The sequence below is a fragment of the Tinamus guttatus genome, unplaced genomic scaffold (assembly GCF_059628265.1).
Source record: "Tinamus guttatus ecotype Peru unplaced genomic scaffold, ASM5962826v1 Tinamus_guttatus_pri_ptg000618c, whole genome shotgun sequence".
Lineage (NCBI taxonomy): Eukaryota > Metazoa > Chordata > Aves > Tinamiformes > Tinamidae > Tinamus > Tinamus guttatus.
The window spans coordinates 31,848-54,093 of NW_028289152.1; positions in this window are offsets into that span (position 1 = coordinate 31,848).

Here is a 22,246-nt window from a genome sequence, read left to right on the forward strand (position 1 = left end):
TGGTAAGGTGAAGACTTTCCAAAGTGCTTGTCCCTCTCTCTCTCCTTGCCTCCCTCGGCAGCAGGATCATGGTATTGCTCCTTTTTTCCCCTCCTGTCCATGCTGTTCCCGTTTTTCTCTTGGGCTTTCTGGGGTTGGAGGTTTTCATCTACAATTCAGATAGCTGCCCCATGAGTTGTGCAACAGAGGGGTCTGTGCGGGCACAAGGTTGCCCCTCTAACCTATGAGGCTCCAGGATATGCAACCCATGGGATGGGAATTGAGCTGGCTCTGCCCTCAAGGAAAGACCATCATTAAGATATATGACAGTATCTCTGTTGTGTCCTGTCAGGCTTGAGCTGCCCTCCACAAAGGCCTTGCTGTCTCCTAGCAGCTTTGATTCTGAGAAACTCTGAAGAAGGTGCAAAAATAATAAGAATGTGGAACTGGTGATGGGAGGCTGCATATGGACATTCGAGAGGCAATACAGTCATCGTATGAAAATTGTGGGGTTTTTATCTTTTATTCTTTTTGCTTTTCTTGAAAAATCTCTCCTGCCTTCTCATTTTCTTTTCTTCTTTGGACCACCCCTGATGCCTAGGGGAGCAAATATTCAACAGCACCTATGGTAATGAGTTCCTTCTCCTGGGAATCACGGACATATGGGAGCTACAGCTCTTGCACTTCTCATTTTGCCTGGGCATCTACCTGGCTGCCCTGCTGGCCAATGGCCTCATCATCACAACTGTAGCCTGTGACCACCGCCTCCACACCCCCATGTACTTCTTCCTCCTCAATCTCTCTATTCTGGACATTGGCTCCATCTCTGTGACTGTCCCCAAATCCATGGCCAATTCCCTGAGCAACACCAGGGCCATTTCCTACTTGGGATGTGCTACCCAGGTCTTTCTGCTTGTCTTCTTACTTGCAGCAGAATATTTTCTTCTTATCGTTATGGCCTATGACCGCTTTGTGGCCATCTGCAGACCCCTGCACTACGGAACCCTCATGAGCAGCAGAGCTTATGCCAAAATGGCCGCAGCTGTCTGGGCCAGTGGTTTTCTCTATGCTGCCCTGCACACTGCCAACACATTTTCACTACCTCTCTGCCAAGGCAATGTTGTGGAGCAGTTCTTCTGTGAGATTCCCCAGATCCTCAAGCTCTCCTGCTCAGATGCCTACCTCAGGGAAGCTGGGGTTCTTGTGGTTAGCCTTTGTTTAGTCTTTGGATGTTTCATTTTCATTGTGGTGTCCTATGTACAGATCTTTGCAGTCGTGCTGAGGATCCCCTCTGAGCAGGGACGGCACAAAGTGTTTTCCATGTGCCTCCCTCACCTGATTGTGGTCTTTCTGTTTGTCAGCACACTTATCTTTGCTTATTTGAAGCCCTCAACCCTCTCTTCCCCAGCTCTCGATCTAGTAGTTGCTGTTCTGTATGCAGTGGTGCCTCCAACACTGAACCCCCTCATCTACAGCTTGAGGAACAAGGAGCTCAAGGATGCTTTGAGGAAACTTGTCCATTAGGTACATGGCCAGCCCCAACAGCTATCCCATGTGCATCCACTCCTCATTTACAGCGCATTTGGTCTCCAAGTTATCTTTTCTTCATTTTTTTTTCTTTCTTTACTGTCCTGTGTTGCATTCTTGTGAAGAAGAAAAAAAAAAGTTTTGGTTCATTCCACTTGTCCTCATGAATCTCTAATTGTGTGAGATAATGTTGAAACAGGAAGCTGGGCTTCCCCCATCATCAGCAGAGATGAAGGAACATCAGGACTCGCTAGTCTGAGCTCCCTTAAATGCCCCCAGTTCAAGAAGTAGCTTCCCTGTTTTGGAGTCTCTTTTGAACTGACAGCAGGAGAGCTCATGGGACAGAATCATGCTTGGATGGGAACAGTTTGGGCAAGACCATGGTTCCCATGTTCATCAGGAGAGCTCAGCTCCCCTGGCCAGTCAGGGTGTGATCTCACAGTTCTCTCCTGGGTGGGTGGCAGCCAGCTGTGGACTCATCCCTTCCCTCTCCAGCACTCTGCTCCAACATTACTAGTGGAGGGAAGGCAGAGGGGAGGGGAGTCAGGCAGCAGCTTGTAGAGTCATACCCCGTGCTTGACAGCACCATCCCACCACTGTCACAACAGGCATTGCCTCCCTGAAGCCTTTGTGAGATGACTGTAGGTTTCCCATGTCCAACCAGCAGCAGGATTTTTTCTTTTTAGAGTTTTTTTCATTCCCATGCTGTCCTTCTGTTCTGTGTTCTGGGTATATGACCCAGTGGTTCTCATGCTCTGGCAGTGATAGAGTTGTGTTTCCATGTGCATATGTCCTGTAAGTTTGGAGAGGGCCAGGCAATGGGCACCTTATGCCAGACTTGGCCTCCAGAATATCATTCTTGTATATAAAAAGTGATCTGCACTGTGATATGCCTGAAGTCTGGCCTTTCTTCAGAAGCTGAGATCAAAAATACACGCAAGGCCTTGCACCAGGAAAGCACCTGTTGCTCTGTCTGTGCACTCTGTGGACTCCATGGGATGCGATCAGAGTCTCAATATGATCTGTTAGGGACCAAGGCTGGATTCAGGGTTCATTTCTTGGTGACCAGTGCCAGTGGAGGTGCTGAATGGTCTCTGATTGCTTGTGTGAGGCTGTCCCACAGGTAACAGTGCTGATGACAGATGCCCAACCTTCTGGAAGGGAATCTGAGTCTCCAGGAGAGCTCAGAGAATCCCTAGGGACATTGTGAGCATGGGCTTGGGCAATGAGTGGAGCCTCACAGAGTGAGGAATGGTCCATGTTGGAGTCAGCAGGTGGTAAAGCACAAAATCCCAGAACACATAGGGAAACAAGGGTTCTGCAATCCATGGAGAGGCAATGTGGATTCAGGGAAGGAGGACTGGACAGTGATTCATGTACCCTCAGTGAGTCACCATGGGCTGGAGCTAGTTGAAGCTCAGACATATCTCCTGCCATTGCAAATGCCCTTAGGTCACTCTGAGCATTCCCATGAGCACAGACGTGTGAGCAGTGTCAGTGGTCATAAGCCCTCTTTGGCTGGGTCTGCTTTCCATCATGGCCAGTACAGAGACAGCATTGCCTGCGTGTTCTGAGGAGCAACACCACCAGTCCAGGGCCCTCTGTGAAGCACTGAGGAGGGTTCAGGCTCAGCCAGACAGGCCAGCATGCGCACACTCATCTGGAAAAAACAGGTCTCTGGAGATCAGGGATGTCTCTGGAAAAAGGCAGGACAGCATTCAGAAATGGAAAAGGATAAAGACATGTAGGTTTCTCTGTGCATCAGCTCAGGGCAGGCTGCTCCATCTCTGGGGAAGCAGGAACAACTGGAAGGGCTGCAGGGCCACAGCTCTCATGCTGTGCTGGGCATGGAGGGGCTGCAGGCAGGTGGGGAGAGGGATTTCCTGGGCACAAGAGCAGGGGAGACAGAGAGTGACCGGCATCACTGCAGGAACTCCTGCCCCTTGCTGGGAGGCTGCAGGGGAGACAGAGAGTGACTGCCATCACTGCAGGAACTCCTGCCCCTTGCTGGGGGGCTGCTGTCCTTGTCCTGGAGCCTGTGGACAAGCCCGTGCCTGGCCTTGTCCTTCTCGAGTGCTGACCTGTCCCTGTCCCCCATCCTGCTGACCTGACTCCCCGTCTCTGCCTCAGACCTGCCTCCTCACTACAGTCAATAAAGCCTTGGAAAGGGAAACAGGGATCTGACCAGAACCCAGCTTTTGTAGGTCCAAATCCTGGTAGTGTATCCACAGCAGCAACCCTTGCCTGACAGCCAAGATAAAGGCATAAGGAGTGTTTTGGATTTGCACCTCCTACTCAGGTAACACTACACACACAATCACATATGCAGATATGTGCAAAAACATACTGCAAAGAAGTATTTTGAGTACTGAGAAAAGCAAAATAGAATCAATTAAGTATAGAAATTTCTTCCATGATAAATTAAATATTTTAATTATATACCTTTAGTGTGGATTTACAACCCTGCAACTGGGAAGATTTCAACTTCACAGAGCATAATTTGAATATATTTTACAACACCAGTGTAGAGCTTGATGGCTTTTGGGAGGGTAGGAAAACACAAGTTTCCGAACTATGGGAATCTCAAAACACTCCCCATGTGTATGTACCAGCCTGATGAAATATGTGTTTTGTTGTGAAGGTGACAAGTGATTTTAGAAACACACAGTGGGAGTGCCTGTCCAGCAAAAGACAGATTCTAGCAATGATGACAGCCCGGGGAGGGGGAACATCCCAGATAAAAAAGATATCTTTTATTCCTGAAAACTCTTTGGGATGACACCAGGCAGAAGGGAATCATATATGTGCACAAATTTAGTGTGAGCATATATCAGCTTTCAGTCACCAGGTCACATCCAAGTCACATCCGTATGGAATGTGACTTTATCTGAAAGGCGTGGTTGGAATTATGTAATGCTTTAGGAAGTGACACCAAAGTTATGACAAACCTTTCTGTAATTTTAAATATGCCCTTGTCATTTTGGATGCATTCCCAGGGTGGGTTGAGGCCTCACCTTGCAGACATGCAGACATCACAGCTGTTGGAAAGAGTTCCCAAGAGAACTAACCCCTTGGTACAGTGTTCCCCTAACATTAGATAGTGATAGCAGGACCCATTTTACAAGACAAGTCATGCATACAGTCCATTTCAGAGCCCTGTTCTACTTGGAACAAAAAAGAGGCCTGTCAGGGAAATCCACACAATAGATGCTGGTGCCAGCACCTCTTTTCCTGCCCATCCCTGGTGAGCACAGACATTTCTAACAGCTGCCCTCAGCCCTCTCCTTCCCAAATGCCGCCCATTTAACTGGACTGGAGAAAAGCGTGGACACATAGGCCGTTCCATTGCAGAGCTGATCACCTAAGGATTGAGTTTAACCAAAGGAAATTCTGTGTGTAGGGGCAGGGCTGGTAGTCACTGGTCAAGGAGCTGGAATTTCTCTCCATTGCTCAAGAGCTATAAGGAAAGTTTTAAGTGTAGGTAAAAAGGCAGAGAAGTACTGCAGGTTGCAGTCAGTGTTTCAGCAGTGCTCAGTACTCATCCCGCAGCCCAAGGGCCTTTGAAAGCACAGCAGCTCTGCAGGCAGAGGTGTGTGTCAGTTTCTCCATCAGTTTCCAAGCTGGAACTTGCCCTGGTGGCACAATGGCACAGAGCAGAGCCTTGTTCCTGTGCCCAGCAGATTCTCCATTCTCAGACTGCCTACAATCTGTCTGCCATGCCCCCATGGCAACCCCTCTCTCCAGGACAGCACAGGAGTCCATGCTGTGGGGCTCCTTAGGCAGTTCCTGCTGCCTCATGGACAAAGCAGCCTGCCCTTAGTTGACGCTTAAAGAATAAGATTTCTTTTTCTCACTTACTTCTTGCAAGCACACAATTGCTCCTTTCTTCTTCTTCATAGAGGTCCAAGCCCCACAGAGATCAGGGCATTTCAAATGGCTTCAGGTTGTGTCCAGGTATGTCCCTAGAACCAGCCCATGGTTTGTCATATAAGGTGTCCTGAACTGCTCTTGCAGCTCCTTTCTCTGTGCCTGCAGGTTCCTCATTGTGGGCATCTGCCACCAACTCTGAGTCTTCTTATGGGAGACGGTGCCATGCGGATACTGCCAGATCATTCAGCACCTCCAGGAGCACTGGGAACCCACAAGAGCTGAATCCTGCCTTCATTCCCTATCACGTCAGCCCATGACCTCATTGCCTTGAGCACATGGACAGTCCCAGAAATGCAACGGTCAGGATGAACTTGAGCAAATTCAGGATGAAAGTTCTTGAGCAAATTGACTACAGCACTGGAAGAAGAGCCCAACATCCAAGCACTACGCTGAGGAAATTTCCTTTTATTAGAGGGAGGACAGGTCTGACACAGTGATGGACACATCTACTCATAGTTCTTCTGAGGGAGGCAGAGGGGAAAGAGAATTTGTAGCTTTATTTTGTGATCCGAAAGCACTGGTACCGCCTGGTAAAAAGGGGATGCAATGGCTGCAAGAGGACTTGGGCAAGAGAAGAAGTTTGATTGCATGAGAGGTGAGGGAGATTGTGCAAGGCAGTGCCTGGGAGTATCGTAAAAGTTTCTCAAAAGGACTGGGAAGTGACAACATCCCAATTTCTTTCCCATTCTAAGCAGTTGTCAAACAGGGCGAAGTATCCACGTGCTCTTCTCTGGACATAGGACAGAGAAGAATAGCACAGAGGGATCCCTCTGGGGCCCCTAATAAACATCCTTCTGCATCCTGTCCTTCTTGCTGAAAGGGCGCAAGACAGGATAGAAAATGGATTCTCTGAGCTTTAGCAAGAAGGCTAAGAGGTGTCTGCAAAACCGACTTCACAACAGCCCCAGATGAATGATTGGCAGTCTGTTTTTGCTCCCAAATTTACCTTCCTTTGCATTCCACAGTATCACAGAGCATCTGGGTTGGAAAGATCCTTTAGAGATCATGTAGTCCAAACCCCTGCTCAAGCATTTCCACCTAAAGCACCTTCCTCAGGACCCCATCCACACAGCTTGTAAATATCTTCAAGAATAAAGACTCTCTAACTTCTCTGGTCAACCTGTGCTCTGTTACCCTCACACTCAAGAAGTTTTTTCTTCTGTTCACACAAAACGTCCTGTATTTCCGTTTGTGCTGATCACATCCTGGGAATTGCCTATTCCCTCCATAGCAGCTGACAGCACAAGTATCTCGATACTCCCCACTTGCCTTTCCCAAACCTACTCACCCATCCGACTGTCCTGGTCAGCCCAGGTGCACCACCTCGTACACCCCCATCCCTGCACAGAGGAAGAAGCTCTGCTCATGAAACCACACAAGCTGCTTTGGTCCTCTTGCCCTCTTGTCCTCTTGCCCTGGGCAGTCCTTTGGATCATTATCTTAATTTTTTCTTGTTTTTTTTTTTTTTTAATAGAAATTCCTGTTATAATCAGGCCGAAGAAAGGATATTTTTGTCTGTCACACAGATCCCAGTGGCCCAAAACCAGCCCTTGCCCACAACTGTCCATGTCATTGCTCATTCTTTGCACGCAGCAAGTCACACTCTGAGGTGCTGAGCTCTTTCAACATACAGAGGAAAGCAGGGTAACTGGCTTCAGTGAAATGCTACATGTTTTGATGGCCAAATTTGCACCAATTTCAACATATCTATGTTAAAGTGATGTCTTATAGGACTCCCTAAACATTAGCCACACTCCCTTTTCATTCCCCACATGGAAAATGAAATGCAACTCCATTTGATGTGACAACAGGGATTAGACTACTCTCACCCAATCCTGGATGCCTTCAATGCAATGTCTCTGCCTAACCCAATTGTCTGGACTTCCCTTTCCCCTGTCAAGGGACAGAAAGAAGGTTTCTACCTAAGTGATCTTGAGGTGTTTCATCTAGTGAGGAGTTCATGTTGGCAAATGAGTAAAGGCCTGAATACAAACTGTTAGTCACAAGGTGAAACCTATTTGAAAAATAACACTATGCGAGAGCTGGAAAAAAAGATCCTCATTTCCACAACTTCCAATATTTTTATCAATTTGGTCTGTTCACCCACCAAGTTGGCAAAAAATAGCCAGATACCATCACAGAGAGAAATTCAAGGTTCATAAGAGGTTAAACAAGATAAATTTAATAAAGGACTTGTACTACAAGCTGCTTGGGAAGCCCCAGGAGCCACAAGGAGTCACCATTGGGAGGCTCTTGGAGGCATGGGTTGGATGCATGGGTCAGATGCCCAGGCAAGACTCAACTTGTTGTTCATGAGGACCACTTAAATCACTAGAATCGTTTCCTTATCTGAGCTGTGCTAACCTTGAGTAGCTTGGGACCCTTGTTATTCCCCTCATACCCACAAAAGCCCAGCACACAAGTGCACACAACACACATTCAAGAGCTGAGAGTCCCCTCACACAATACAAGCAGGACTGGGCACCAGGAAGAGAGGCCCAGGCTCAAGCCCTTCTCTGCCTCAGAGGCCCTAAAACAGCTTTTTCTGCTTCTTCCAAAGAAAGCACCAGGCACCAGGGCATGTGCTGGTCATGCTAAAGCCTGCTCCACAGCTTTCTCAGGGACCTACAAGAAGCAGGAGACCTCTAGGCCACAGACACCATGCTGCAGCTGAATAGTGGCAGTAGCCATGACCTTGACAGAGAATTGCCCTGGCATCAGGAACTGACACTTCTAGCCCTGACAACTCAGCTGGTTGTTGTCTTCAGGCCTCTCCAGGGCTCACACACTGCAAACAGCAGAGTTCCCCACACCTAGAAGAGTCCACACCAGTTGGGGAATTTGGTTTAATTCAAGAAAACAAACAAACAAGCAAACAAACAAAAACTTCCTGTGCACTGGCATCATGGACAGTCACTGTTTCTTCTTCTTTGCTCCCCGAACACTGCCCTTCCTCCCAGTGCTAAGTAATGAGAAAGGAAGAAGCTGTGTTATGCACAGGGAGCAAGGCAGAGAAATACTGCAGACTAGCTCAGGTCACGTATGCTTGGATGTGCTTCTGATGGTGTTTCCAAGCTCTCTGTCATGTAGCACCAACAAGGTCTCCCATGTACCTCATTAGCCTAGGGCTGAACCTTTTGGGACTAATAGTGGGGCTGATCCTGAGTCTGGGCTCCAGCCTTTAGGGAGAGGTTTGAAATGTGCAGACAAGCCCTGGAGGCATCCCTTTGTGCTCAGCTGTTCAGGGCGTCTAGGTCCCAGAGCTGAAGCCTGTTCTGAGCACCCAAGAACTACCTCTTGGATAGAAGGGAAGTCTGATCCAAGGCCAGGGTGGCTTGCTCATGGTGAAATGTGGACATAGCATCACTGACATCCTCTCAACTCTGGCAGAGACCCCTCCTGCTTCTCTCCTCTGCACCCCTATGCTCCCATTAGCAGCCAAAGCCCTTCACCTCTAAAGGAAAGCTGGACAGTTATTGAGGCTACAGAGGGGTGTTTAGCATCACGTGGAACCCAGATCAATCCCACGCTGTGAAAAGACTCAGGATGCTCTATCCAAACTAGTGGTTCTGGGATTGGGAGTCTGATCCCTTGGAGGGTCTCTGCTACTCAGCATTCCCAGGCTATTCCTGGAATTGGCACATACGTACCCTTTCTGTTGAGTCCCCTGTTGCCCATCCCATCTTTTCACCTCCTCCTCTGTGCAGGGGAAGGAAATATTCACCGTCCTGCCCTTATCTTCTCCCAGACGGCACTTGACGACTTCCTGAATCCTTGGCATTTCTTCAGCCAAATTTGCATCAGTCGTCTTGGCTGTCCTTTGTCGGGGCAGGACTGAGTCTTTGGGAACCCTTGGCAGAATTTCAGTTCTCTGCTGAACCTGCAGGACAATTCCCAACAGATCTGTTCTCCACTTTCAAGTTTACTCAGTTGCTCTCAACTAAAGCAGCCAGGGACTATAGAAGTTGTGCAGTAAACACAGCCTTGGCCTGGCCTGGCGTAGTACACCGCAAATGAAAACCGCTGCCCCAGCAGAGATACTGCAACATGAACTGGAGGAAAGTGAGGGGCATCACAATGTGCTGCAGGCTAAGTCTCAGCCTGATCAGGCTACACTGTCTTTCCAACAGGCACTTGTCTCTAATTCCCAAGTTTGTCTTGGGGTCAACAAGGAGCAGAGGGAAATGTCACTTGCAGAGCAGGAGATTTGCACTGCAGTCATGCTAGGGAGGGAGGGGGAAGGACAGGTACAGCAGGGCTGTTTCTCCTTACAGCCAAGGTATTTCTCATGCCCTCCAAAGACTGCAGTCTTGAAACTGCCTGTCAACACCATCTTGGCCTTCAGTGAATTCTAGCAAGACTGAATATCCCTTTCCACGTCCAGTCACTCATCTAGATGACCATGGAGCTGAACAGAAACTCCATCTTCAATGTCCGAAAGGCCCGGCAGGAACATTTGCATCAGAAACAGGGCCCAAGAGGATCTTCTGGTGTGCTCAGGGAGAATGAAGCAGAAAAAGATGCATGGCAAAAGTAGAGCACAACTGGTGTCTTTGTAAGCAAGCCCTAGACAAAGGCAGTAAGGGCTCCAAAGGAAACACTGGTAAGGGTCTTGCAGACTTGCTGTCCATAGGACAATGCTTTTCTATAATTCAGGCTGTCACAAGAAGCACCTCAGTCAGGAGCACCTACCTGTTCTGCCTCCACATCATCTTCATTCATTGGCCCTGCAGCTGGTGGTTGGGTTTCAACCAATTGCCTCCTACCACCTTGTGCTCCTGCCTGCCTGGAGACTCCTGGGATAGACGGGAGTGCACTGCGAATACAAACCACAATGAGTTGTATGAGCACAAGGCAAGCTGGACCTGCACCCTCTGCTCGCTGCATCTCTGTGTGCTAGGAGACATTGCTGGGAAAGGATCCCATAACAGCAGAGACAGAGCTTCTCTCTCACTCTAGAAGGGACCATCCCACCTCTCCCAGACCATGCACACACACACTCCCCTTGGGACTTGCCGTCCCCAACTCAGGATGAGATTTCAGGATGCCTCTGAGCAAACAGAGAAGCCCCTGCTATCAGGGGCTAACCACATCTTTCTTGTGTGGGCCACATCACCAGGTTAATGTGAAGGAAAGGGATCCAAAGTCACAAAATCCACCCCAAACTTCATATGAGAACAACTCCTGTCCTTTGTCCATGACGGTTGGAATGTCACTTTGCCTTGCACGGTCACGTGCATTCCAGGCAAGGAAAGAGCTCCTCTGTGGTTCATGCCATCTCATTACAGACTCCCTGGCCTCTGGAACAGCCCCCATGGTGGGGCAAGCCTCACAAGAGCCAGGCTTTTCCTCAGACTTGCAAAATGGCCTTAGGCCCCAGCACTACTGACAGCCAGAAGAAAGCCTCTTCTATCTAAAGGGAAAGGGCAGAAGCCCCTCCTCTCCTGGAATGACGCCTTGCCGTGAATTTCACAAAGGCAAGTGACTTCGAAGCACAAATAGCAGGAAAAGAAAGACAGTGTGAGGGTCTATAAGGACTTGCTCTGGGCTGTCCATCCAGCAAGGACCCCCAGTCATTGTGGCATGGGATAAAATACACGCAGGCTTATATGGGTTGGCCCCAATTTCCTTTGCTCCAAGCCTCTCACCTGGTGTGGAGCTCCATGCCCTCAGCTTTCTCCTCCTTCTCTTCTTCCACATTCGGAGGCACTAATATGGGTGGCAAGTGCCTCTCCCAGAGACGGAGGCGCTCAGCACGAAGCTCTTCTGTAAGCACGAGGCAAAAAATACATCAGAGCAGAATCACAGAGGCCACTGGAACAGGAGTGATGTGTGGATCTCCTCTAGCGTGAGAACGAACTGTGAGGCCTCAACTAGAGTCTTTTAAATACATGTCTCCCAGGCAGCCTACCGCCTGTCCTCACATGGGCTGCTCTCCAAGTATTTGTTTTTATCTGCAACATCATTTCTTGCCATGGTGCTTTGCTCCTGCTCTGTCACGTCCACAATGAGAAACAGGGGGCGCTCAATGCTTTGTTTGTGACTGAAGAGAGTCTCTTTGGGGCAATAAATTCTTCACATGAGGGGAACAGGTCCTGGGATCCTTCTACAGGTCTCATTGGCCTGTGGTGCCTCTGGTGATACAGTCAGCCCACAGGCAGTGGTTTGGGAATGGGTATGTGAAACTCACAGGCAAAGGGTAGAGCTGCCTGCTTTGAAATCCAGTGAAGTCTTGGCACCCATTACCGCCCTCCTTATCGTCCTCCTCTACCCCCTGCTCCAGACAGAATGGATGATTCTCAAAGATTTTACTCATTTCCTCCACTCCTTCTCAGACAGGAGGGAGGAGGCAGGAAGATGGGCTGCACTGATCCTTGTTCCCTCAGGAGTCACTAACATTTACCATCTGGGCTGAGCAGCAGCACATCTAGTGCCTCATGACTTCTGACACACTGCACTGAAGCCTTAGCTCCAAAACCCGACAGCAAAGAGGAGAGAAGGAGAAGGCACAGCTCCCCACCAGGAATGAACTACTCCATTACCGTTCTCAACACTGGAATCATCTCCTTCGTTCTCCTCTTCCCAGGCAGCCTTCACATGTGGCATGTTAGGAGGTCTCACCCGCCTCAGTCTCACTGATGGATCTCGCACAGGTGGAGGTCTGCCAGGAGGAGGTCTGACAGCTGTTTTTTTGGAAATAGTCTCCAGCCCCTGCCTGAAAGCAGCAAACACACACCTCTGTGAAGGAGGAGCTGCACATTTCCTTTGCAATGTTTTTTGGCCATGGGGACACAGGCATGTGTTAGAGCCACTATGAAGCCTCTCCTTTCCCAGACCAGAATATGCAGAATAGGCCTGATCCTGCAGAACTATCTTAGGAAGAGGAGTGCCCCGTTGCAGACCTCCAGTGCCTAATAGGGCATCAGCTTCTTTTCCAGGCTGCTCCAGGGCTTCCCTTGCCTTCCTCTGAGAAAACTTGTTCTAAGCTTTCCCAGATATATCCCCTGGGATGCTACTGCAGTCCATCTCCCAACTGCTGTCTATGCTCCTGTCCAGGCAGAACACACTAGCCTCCATTCCTCCAGCTTTCCTTCTCCATTGGAAATCCCAGTCTTGCCCTGCACATCCCTTGCAGTCCCTCCCACACTTGTGTCAGTGCCTCTGGAAAGAACAGCCTCCAGCCTTCAGGCCATTAATACAACAAAGCCCTTGCAAGCTGGGAGCCAGCACAGAGCTCTGCTGAAGGCCCTCACACCGAACTTGAAGAAAGCCAGAACAAACCTGGAGGTCCCTGGTTACCAGCCATTGAAAACAGTTACTCCCAAATCACTTTCAGAGTGCCTTCACAAGTCCTCACAATATGATTTTACCAAACATTTTGTAAGAAGATACTTGCTTGCACAGCCAGGGGATGATAAGCAATACTCACGTTGGGAAGACCATGGCAGGGCCGGCTCTTTCAGTGTGTGAGAGGACTGAATCCCTCCTGCCTGACGTCTGCAAAAGTGAGGGACACATATGAAATGGTGCCAAGAAAATGTGCTTGTTGCTCACAAGGGCAGCCATTGCTTGCGCTGTTCACAGAAGCTGCTGCCTTTCAGAAAGTCTGACAGAATGTTTGCTGTTCCTCACAGCAGCCCCATCCATTGAACATAATAGCAGCTGTAGGGGAACATAGGAGAACGGGTAATAACACTGCCAGGCTTTGGGCAGGGGCAAAGATGATGAGCCTCAGACAAGAGACCACATCTTGCCTAATGGACAAATCAGGGGAAGAGAGCGCAGGTGAAGGCAATACACCAAAACCTGGGAAATAGGCAAGGCAGTGCTGCTGCAGAGGGAGGGGAAAGGACAGCTACAGCAGGGCTGTTTTTCCTTACAGACAAGGGTATTTCTCATGCCCTCCTAGGACTGCAGTCTTGAAACTGCCTGTCAACACCATCTTGGCCTTCAGTGAATTCTAGCAAGACTGAATATCCCTTTCCAGGTCCAGTCACTCATCTAGATGACCATGGAGCTGAACAGAAACTCCGTCTTCAATGTCCGAAAGGCCTGGCGTGCTCAGGGAGAATGCAGCAGAAAAAGATGCATGGCAAAAGTAGAGCACAACTGGCGTCTTTGTAAGCAAGCCCTAGACAAAGGCAGTAAGGGCTCCAAAGGAAACATTGGTAAGGGTCTTGCAGACTTGCTGTCCATTAGGACAATGCTTTTCTATAATTCAGACTGTCACAAGAAGCACCTCAGTCAGGAGCACCTACCTGTTCTGCCTCCACATCATCTTCATTCATTGGCCCTGCAGCTGGTGGTAGGGTTTCAACCAATTGCCTCCTACCACCTTGTGCTGCTGCCTGCCTGGAGACTCCTGGGATAGACGGGACTGCACTGCGAATACAAGCCACGAGGAGTTGTATGAGCACAAGGCAGGCTGGACCTGCACCCTGTGCTCGCTGCATCTCTGTGTGCTAGGAGACATTGCTTGGAAAGGATCCCACAACAGCAGAGACAGAGCTTCTCGCTCACTCTGGAAGGGACCATCCCGCCTCTCCCAGACCATGCACACACACATTCCCCTTGGGACTTGCCGTCCCCCACTCAGGATGAGATTTCAGGATGCCTCTGAGCAAACAGAGAAGCACCTGCTATCAGGGGCTAACCACACCTTTTTTTGTGTGGGCCACATCACCAGATTAATGTGAAGGAAAGGGATCCAAAGTCACAAAATCCACCCCAAACTTAATGTGAGAAGAACTCCTGCCCCATGTCCTGTGTGGCAGGATGGCTGGATGGCACTTTTCCTTGCATGGCCACCAGCATTCCAGGCAAGGAAAGAGCTCCTCTCTGGTTCATGCCATCTCATTACAGACTCTCTGGCCTCTGGAACAGCCCCCATGGTGGGGCAAGCCTCACACACACACACCTCTCCTCTTTAGAAGTTTGTACAAGAGCCAGACTTTTCCTCAGACTTGCAAAATGGCCATAGGTCCCCAGCACTACTGTCAGCCAGAAGAAAACCTCCTGTTTCCTTCTATCTGAAGGGGAAGGGTAGAAGCCTCTCCTCTCCTGGAATGAGGCCTTGCCTTGAATTTCATAAAGGCAAGTGACTTTGAAGCACAAATCGCAGAAATGAAAGACAGTGTGAGGGTCTACAAGGACTTGCTCTGGGCTGTCCATCCAGCAAGGATTCCCAGTCATTGTGGCATGGGATAAAATACATGCAGGCTTATATGGGTTGGCCCCAATTTGATTTGCTCTCACCTGGTGTGGAGTTCCATGCCCTCAGCTTTCTCCTCCTTCCCTTCCTCCACATTCTGAGGCACTAATATGGGTGGCAGGTGCCTCTCCCAGAGACGGAGGCGCTCAGCACGAAGCTCTTCTGTAAGCACGAGGCAAAAAAACACATCAGAGCAGAATCACAGAGGCCACTGGAACAGGAGTGATGTGTGGATCTGCTCCAGCCAGAGAACGAACTGTGAGGCCTCAACTGGAGTCTTTTAAATACACGCCTCCAAGGCAGCCTACCGCCTGTCCTCACATGGGCTGCTCTCCAACTAATTGTTTTATCTGCAACATCGTTTCTTGCCATGGTGCTTTGCTCCTGCTATGTCATGTCCTCAATGAGAAACAGGGGGCGCTCAATGCTTTGTTTGTGACTGAAGAGAGTCTCTTTGGGGCAATAACTTCTTCACATGAGGGGAACAGGTCCTGGGATCCTTCTACAGATCTCACTGGCCTGTGGTGCCTCTGGCGACAGAGTCAGCCCACAGGCAGTGGTTTGGGAATGGGTATGCAAAACTCACAGGCAAAGGGTCGAGCTGCCTGCTTTGAAAATGCAGTGAAGTCTTGGCAGCTGCTCCACACTCCTGGCTGTCTTCTCTGGGTTACTTTGATTCCAGGAGATAGGTCATGAGATAGGTCAATCTTTCCATTATCATTCTGCTCCAGGCAGAATGTGTTTTCCTGACAATTGTCCTCAGCCTTGACTCTCTACCTTCCTGACTCCACAAATAGGAGAGCCTATTTGCAGTGCACACCAGAGCACAGTGGGAAGGCCTAATTCAGAGGAATCAAGGGCATCTGGGAGTGCTGGGCTGCCCTGATGTGTTGCTCCCTCAGGGTCCCTTTCCATTTCCAATCTGGACTGAACAGCATCACATCTAGTGCTTCATGCAATCTGACAGCTTGCACAGGAGCCTTGGCTCCAAACCCCAACGCAGTGGAGAAGAGAAGGGGAAGACATAACTCTCCAACCTGGAATGACCTACTCCATTACCTTTCTCAACACTGGAGTCATCTTCCCCAGTCTCCTCTCCCAGTGCAGCCTTCACACCTTGCAGAGTAGACGTTCTCACCCGTCTGAGTCTCACCGGTGGACCTCTTGTGGGTGGAGGTCTCACAGGTGGAGGCCTCACAAGTAGTTTACTGGGGGAGGTCTCCAGCTCATTCCTAGAAAGAGCAAAACGGCACCACTGAGAAGGAAGGGCTGCACATTTCCTTTGCTGCTTATGTTAGCTATGGGGGCACAGGCACACATCAGAGCCTCTATGAAGTCTTTCGGTCGCAGATCAGAGTATGCAGAACAGGCCCGATCCTGCAGAACTGTCTTAGGAACTGAAGTGTCCCATTGCAGACCTCCCGTGCCTGAAGGGGCATCAGCTTCTTCCTCAGGCTGCCGCAGGGCTTCCCTAGCCTTCCTGTAACAAGGCATCTTCTAAGCTTTCTAAGCAGCCCCTTCAATACATCTGTCAGTGCACTTGGAAAGAACAGCCTCTGAGCCATTAGAAGAATGAATCCCTTGCAAGCTGGGAGCCAGCACAGAGCTCTGCAGAAGCCCACAAAGAGAGCCTGAACAAAGGCTGAGCAAGACCGGAGTTGCCTGCGACTCACCTATTGGAAATAGTCCCAAATCCCTTATAGAGGGCCTTCACAAGCCCTAGCAATGCAACACTACCAAACATGTGGTGAGAAGGTGCTTGCTTGGTCAGGCAGGGGCTAAGAAGCAAGGAATCATACTCACATTGGGAAAACTATGACAGAGCCAGAAATGGTCAGAGAAGCTGCTGTTTCAGTATGTGAGATGACTGACTCCCACATCTCTGGCATCTGCAAATGAGAGGGACACATGTGAAATGTTGCCAAGAGAAGCCATTGCTTGCTCTGCTCACAGAAGCTGCTGACTTTCAGAAAGTCTGACACAATCTTTGCTGTTCCTCACAGCAGCCCCATCCACTGTACAGAATAGCAGCTGCAGGGGAACACAGGAGAATGGGTAATAACACTGCCAGGCTTTGGACAAAGACAAAGTTTGTGAGCCTGACAGGAAACCACATCTTGCCTAATGAACAAGTCAGTGGAGGAGACCCTGGGCCTTTCACTAGTCTGCATTTCTGGCTATTGCATTTTGTCTGATGGTTTCTGTTGCTTTCTTCTGAACTGAGAACATGTTCAGATGTAAGTGTAACAACCCCAGAGTCTCTCCTGAGATTCAAATGGCTGCTTCTGCAGAATGCAGGGATAGGGACTCACTGGCCTCCTTTTCCCCTGCACAGTGGTTACAACTGTGAGTGGGAGCAGCTCCTGGCTCAGGAGCAGCTGCTGGCTCAGGAGTAGGAGCCACTTCCAAAAGAAAAGTGGCTCCTCTCTCTTTGCTGGAGAAAAAGCTCTGTCCTAGAGAAAGGACTGAAAGGGCACCAAGGACTAGGACAAAAGGAAAAGGCAGTGGTGGGAACCCAGGCTGGACTGGAGGCCTAGCTTCTATCTCTGGCTTAGCCCTTGAGGGGCTCAGCTCAGGCTGTTCTCAGCCCTCCTCTTTCCAGCTGCACTTGAAAGTCCAGCCTGAAGGACAGGGAGGCGCTAAAGAGGTGGGGAAGGACACTGGCTGGAATGACTCTCTGTGACACACTGTGGCCATCACTAGCAGTGTGCAGGTACACACATTACACCACAGAAGTCCCCTTCAGGCCCCGGGAGTGCAGAGACACACAAAAGCACTGGTCAGAACTTTTTGACCAATATGGGAAAAACAGCTAAGGTGGTCTGGTCCCGTCTGGCCCTTGTTCTGCTTTTCTCTCTGCATTCCAGCTCAGAGGGAGGGTGATCAACAAGCCCTGCCACCTGCTGTTGTCCCAACACGACTGAATATGATGTACTGAGGACACCACGGTGGTATTGGCAGCTCATCCACAGGCTGCAGTTCCTTGTCATAGCAGAGGGACAGGGAATTACAGCAACCTGCTCATTTCACCCACTCCAAGAGGCAGAGCAACCAGAAGACCGAGCTACACAGACACAGAACTAGAAATGCTACAGAGCAAGGGGACAAGGGCGATCAAAGGTACTGTGACCAGATGACGCACAGGAGCGGTGAAACAAACTACAGTCTTCCAGTATCAGAGGGGACTCAGATCACCAGAGGGTTGTCAGAGATGTCTGATGCCCCCAGCGGCCCAGGGAAATGCAGGAGGGATCATTGTGCAGGGACCTGGAATTACTCTAGACCAGGAGTGTCCACATGCCCAGACAGGCTGCGGCAGGCTAGGAGGAATCCATGCACTTGACTAGGGCTTCAAAACAGTGAGAAATAGCACTGAAGAAATGGATAATTTACCCTGAGAAGAGCTTCTTCCAGCATTTCAGACCCATTCAGCCTGTGCAGAAGGCTTTTGTAAAAGCTCATTTTCACCACGCCGCCTTCAATGACAAGTATGCCAATGTCCTTCAGAACAAGGGCAACATTCTTCCCACTCTCCAGGCAGTGGGAGAAAAGATGCATGGTCTCTTCTATGCAAACCTCCACTGCTTTCTGAGGAACAGCAGTATCCGAGGCGATGCGATCATACTTTAGGAGCTTAGCTTGCTTGTGACCTAGGCAGCAACAAAACAGACACACAGTCACTAAGAGAGCACTTCAGCAAGCTAAAAGAGAGTATCAGCAGCTGGAAGGTCTCCCAGCAGGACAGTGCTACAGAGCTGTCGTCTTTAACCCTCGGGGAAAGCCCCTAAGGAAGGCTGATGTCATCACTCCCTTGGGAGAAATTCAGAGCACGCCACAACTGGACGCAGCAAAGCTTCCTTCCCTTCAGAAGCAGAAAGGAAGGATCCTGGCTATCTCATATGAGAATGAGGCAGGATGGTGGCTGGAGGAGAAGAAAAAGGGGGGAGGCTCCCTGAAGAAGGGACTGCTCACAGTAACTGTGCCTGCACCCAGGACATGCCAGGCTTGAAGAGACCTAGCTGTGCCACCTCACAGAGACTGCAGTGCAGGAGGAAAACACAAGCAGTCCCCAAAGCCCTTCATCTTACAATCTTACAGCCTGAATCTTCATTCATCTTCCTTAGTAAAGAATATGAGTTAATTGTGTCTTTTTTTTTTTTTTGAATTGCTACTTGTGAAGCCCAAGGCCTGTCCCTGAGGGATGCCAGACTGATGTCCATAGCACCATCAAATGGAGTTATTTTGAAAGGAAAGGCCCGCTCTTAACACAGCTCAGAGCTCCTGCTGCTCCACAGCCGTCACCCACACCACACTGCAGCTGCACTGCTCCCAGCACTGCCCAGCAGTCACAGCACAGCCGGCCCTACGGGGCTTTTCCTACACACTGGTGCTCCCATCTCTGTTTCACTCTGCCAGCAGGGACTGCAGGTGGCTTCAGCCCACTCCGAGGTAGAAGCAGCTTGGAAGAGCCAGCATCAGTGCTGCTGTTCTACATTACAAGCTTTGCTGTGGCATCAACAGGGAACAGGAGTTTTAACTACATTCCATTAGAAGTAGCAACCCCAAAACACTTGGTTGGAGCTAGCTGTAAAAGCAAGTTTAGGAAGGAGAGAGAAGCCCAACTGATTCTGCATTATGATGTTATGATAATAATAATAATAAATAAAAAGGCTCTGAAGATGTTCTCAGGACCCAACAAAGGAATTCTAGATTTCTAGCAGCCATGGCTGAACAGCAGTTATCCATATCCCACAGATGTGTCAAGGCCAAGCAAAAGTTTCATTCTGTCTTCTTACCAGTAGCAAGAGCCTTTTCATGTGTGAGACCATGACGCTCTGCAAGCTTCTTTGCAAGGCAAAACATGGGTCTGTGAACAGTCAGAAGACCATTCTTGCCATCAAGGACTTGCTGCCTAACAACTCTGAAGACCCCAAGAGGAATAATTCTCACGTCCTGCACACAGAAGAGAAGAATTCAAAGCATGTGAGGTGGAGAAACAGAGCGAGGGCTTGTCAGAGCATGTCTATGTTGTGATGGGCCCTGCTCACTCCTGACACACACAGGGACAAGATGGAGCCCTCTGGAAGGCTTGGGAGAAGCTTTGGAGAGGTTCTTTGGAAGAATGTTCCAGCTGTTTTCCTCCCTCTCTGCCTTTCCCTCTCAAAATTACATGTAAAGCACATCTCACATCCAGAAGAACCATAGGAAGGGTTTCCAAGAATGGATATAATCTCCTCTTCCTGCTGCACCCTCTACCCCATCCCCCCCCAAAAAAAACCAAAGAAAAAGAAAAAAAGAGCCAGACTCTCTCTTGGTCTTTCACTCTGCCGATGGGGGTTAGAGAAAGCCTCCAATCACTCCTGAGAATGAAACTGCTGGAGATCTGTCATCTCACTTTAGGGAGACATTTTCCACGTCTCTCCCACTCTTTGCTGTATCCAACTCTAAGGGATTTCCTTTTAGGTTCACAGGAGGGGCAAAACCATTGCATTCAATGTCACAGAGATGTCAGGACTGCTGAAACCATGAGGCTTGGATGGGAAGAACAGGAGGGCAGACCTACCTTGTTCAGCATCAGCTGCTCTATAACATAGTGTGACACACTGTTCCAGATAAGCACAGCCACTGGAAAAGCAAGGAAACGTCATGTCATGCTCTGGGTTGGCCAGCTCACAGCCATTCAGCACATGTCTAACCAAGGAGATATCAAGAGCCCATGTCACCAAACAGCACCCCCTCCCCAAAATAGCCCCATTCCTGACAGGGCCTGCAGAGCTGAGGTGGGCACTGCCTTCTGGCTAGAGCCTGTCCCCTGAGCCCAGCAGCGGTCTGGAGCTGAAACAGGCATTAGGATGTGGAGAACCTGCCCCAGGACATCCATGCGATGTCTCCCAGCTCAGAGCCTGCACTGATGGCCTGGAGGCACAAGCCAGTGCAGTGGGAAGGCAGTGGCTGGGGTGCCAGACAGAAATCCCTGATGAGCTGAGGAATGGTGCAAGGATTCATTTGCAGCACATGGGCTTCCGGCAGCCTCTCCAGAGCCCAGCAGGGCCTGCAGGATCCCTCTGCTTTCTTCAGACAGGTCTCCTTTCCCTCCAGACACAGCTCTCACAGGGTGAACTTCTCTCTAGGAATATTGGCAAAGGATTTCCACCCAGCAAGGGGATGGTGCTGTGTCAATGGCATTTTGAGGGCTTAATGAATCCCTGAGGGTCACCCTGCAGGACCAAACTACCCACACAGGATCCCTGTACACACATGGACACCAGAGCAGCTCCAGCACCTTCCCCTACTAGGAGCTCAGATGGGCAATCCCCATTGCAAGGCCAGGAGTGACCCTTGGGGCAGGGATTTATTCCAAGAGTGCCCCAGGATGGAAGGGGCAGTGTCAGGGTTGGGAGCCAGGAGTCCTGGCAGCCACACTGGCACCAGAGCCAGAGGGACCATGAGCCTGGGCTCTGGCTGCAGCCCCAGCCCCATCCAGGCTCCCTCCAGCACTGGAGCTTCAACAGCCATGTTCACAGTTTGTGATCTCTGTGACAGCTCATGGGATAGAGCTCCAGCAGGGCTTACATTGTGGCGGCTGCGCTGGCATTCGCTGCCCACGGGACCTGCCGTAGCCAGTGTCCCAGAGCTCCATCCTAATTTCTTTGCTCTAGATGAAGAGCAAACAGGAGGTGATGAGGAAACAGCTCCTCTCCTGCTCCTCCTGCACACGTCACCGCAGCCCTGTGCTACTCCAGCCGCCCCTCGCTGGTTCCCGCTCGAGGTCGTGGGCTCCTCGCAGCAGAGCAGAGCCAAGAGCAGTCCCAGCACGTGGGCTCTCCCAGGCTCGTCGCGACGTGTGAGGAAAGGTCGGAGCGGGCGCTCTGACTGCTGTGCCTGTGACATGGGATGTCCGTTGTGAGCACAGTCCGTGTCACAGAGGGGCCCAGCCCTCCTCACCACTGGTCTGGCCACAGCAAACCCTGTCGTGGGCAGAGGCAGCATGGAGAGCTTGGGGGCTGCCCCTGCCCCATGCACACTGTGCAGCAGGGATTAACCCTCCTCCCACCGCAGGTCCTGGCCTCACTGAGCACTGCAGCTGTCCTCAGACGGCCATGACCATGCACGCAAAACCTGTCTGCCATGGAGGGTAGCCAACATCATGCCACCCTCACCCCACGGCCGCACAGCGCAGGTGGCTGCTGCCACCACGGGAGAAAGAGCTCACCCCTGAGCCCACCAAAACATCGAGCCGCTCCTTGGCAGCCACCACAATGCTCTTCTCACTGCTGCAATCAATGGCTCATTCGCTTGATGCTTCCCTCAGTCACAAAACCTGCAGGAACCTCTGTTCAGCCATGGCCAGCCTGCAGATGGCTTTTAGACCTTTTGACTGCAGCACCCTGGGGTCTGGGGTGGAGGAGAACTGAGCAGGACAAGAGGTCGCAGAGAAGAGAGCTCAACATCTCCTAGCTGAAATGGCTCTGTCCACAGAGGGAACAATTGCTGTCCCGTGTGCTTAGGGCCCCTAAACTCTGTACAAGACATACCAATATATCTTTTTTAATGGTGTTGGCCTGAGTATGAAAAAAATGTCAATCAAAATGAAACAAG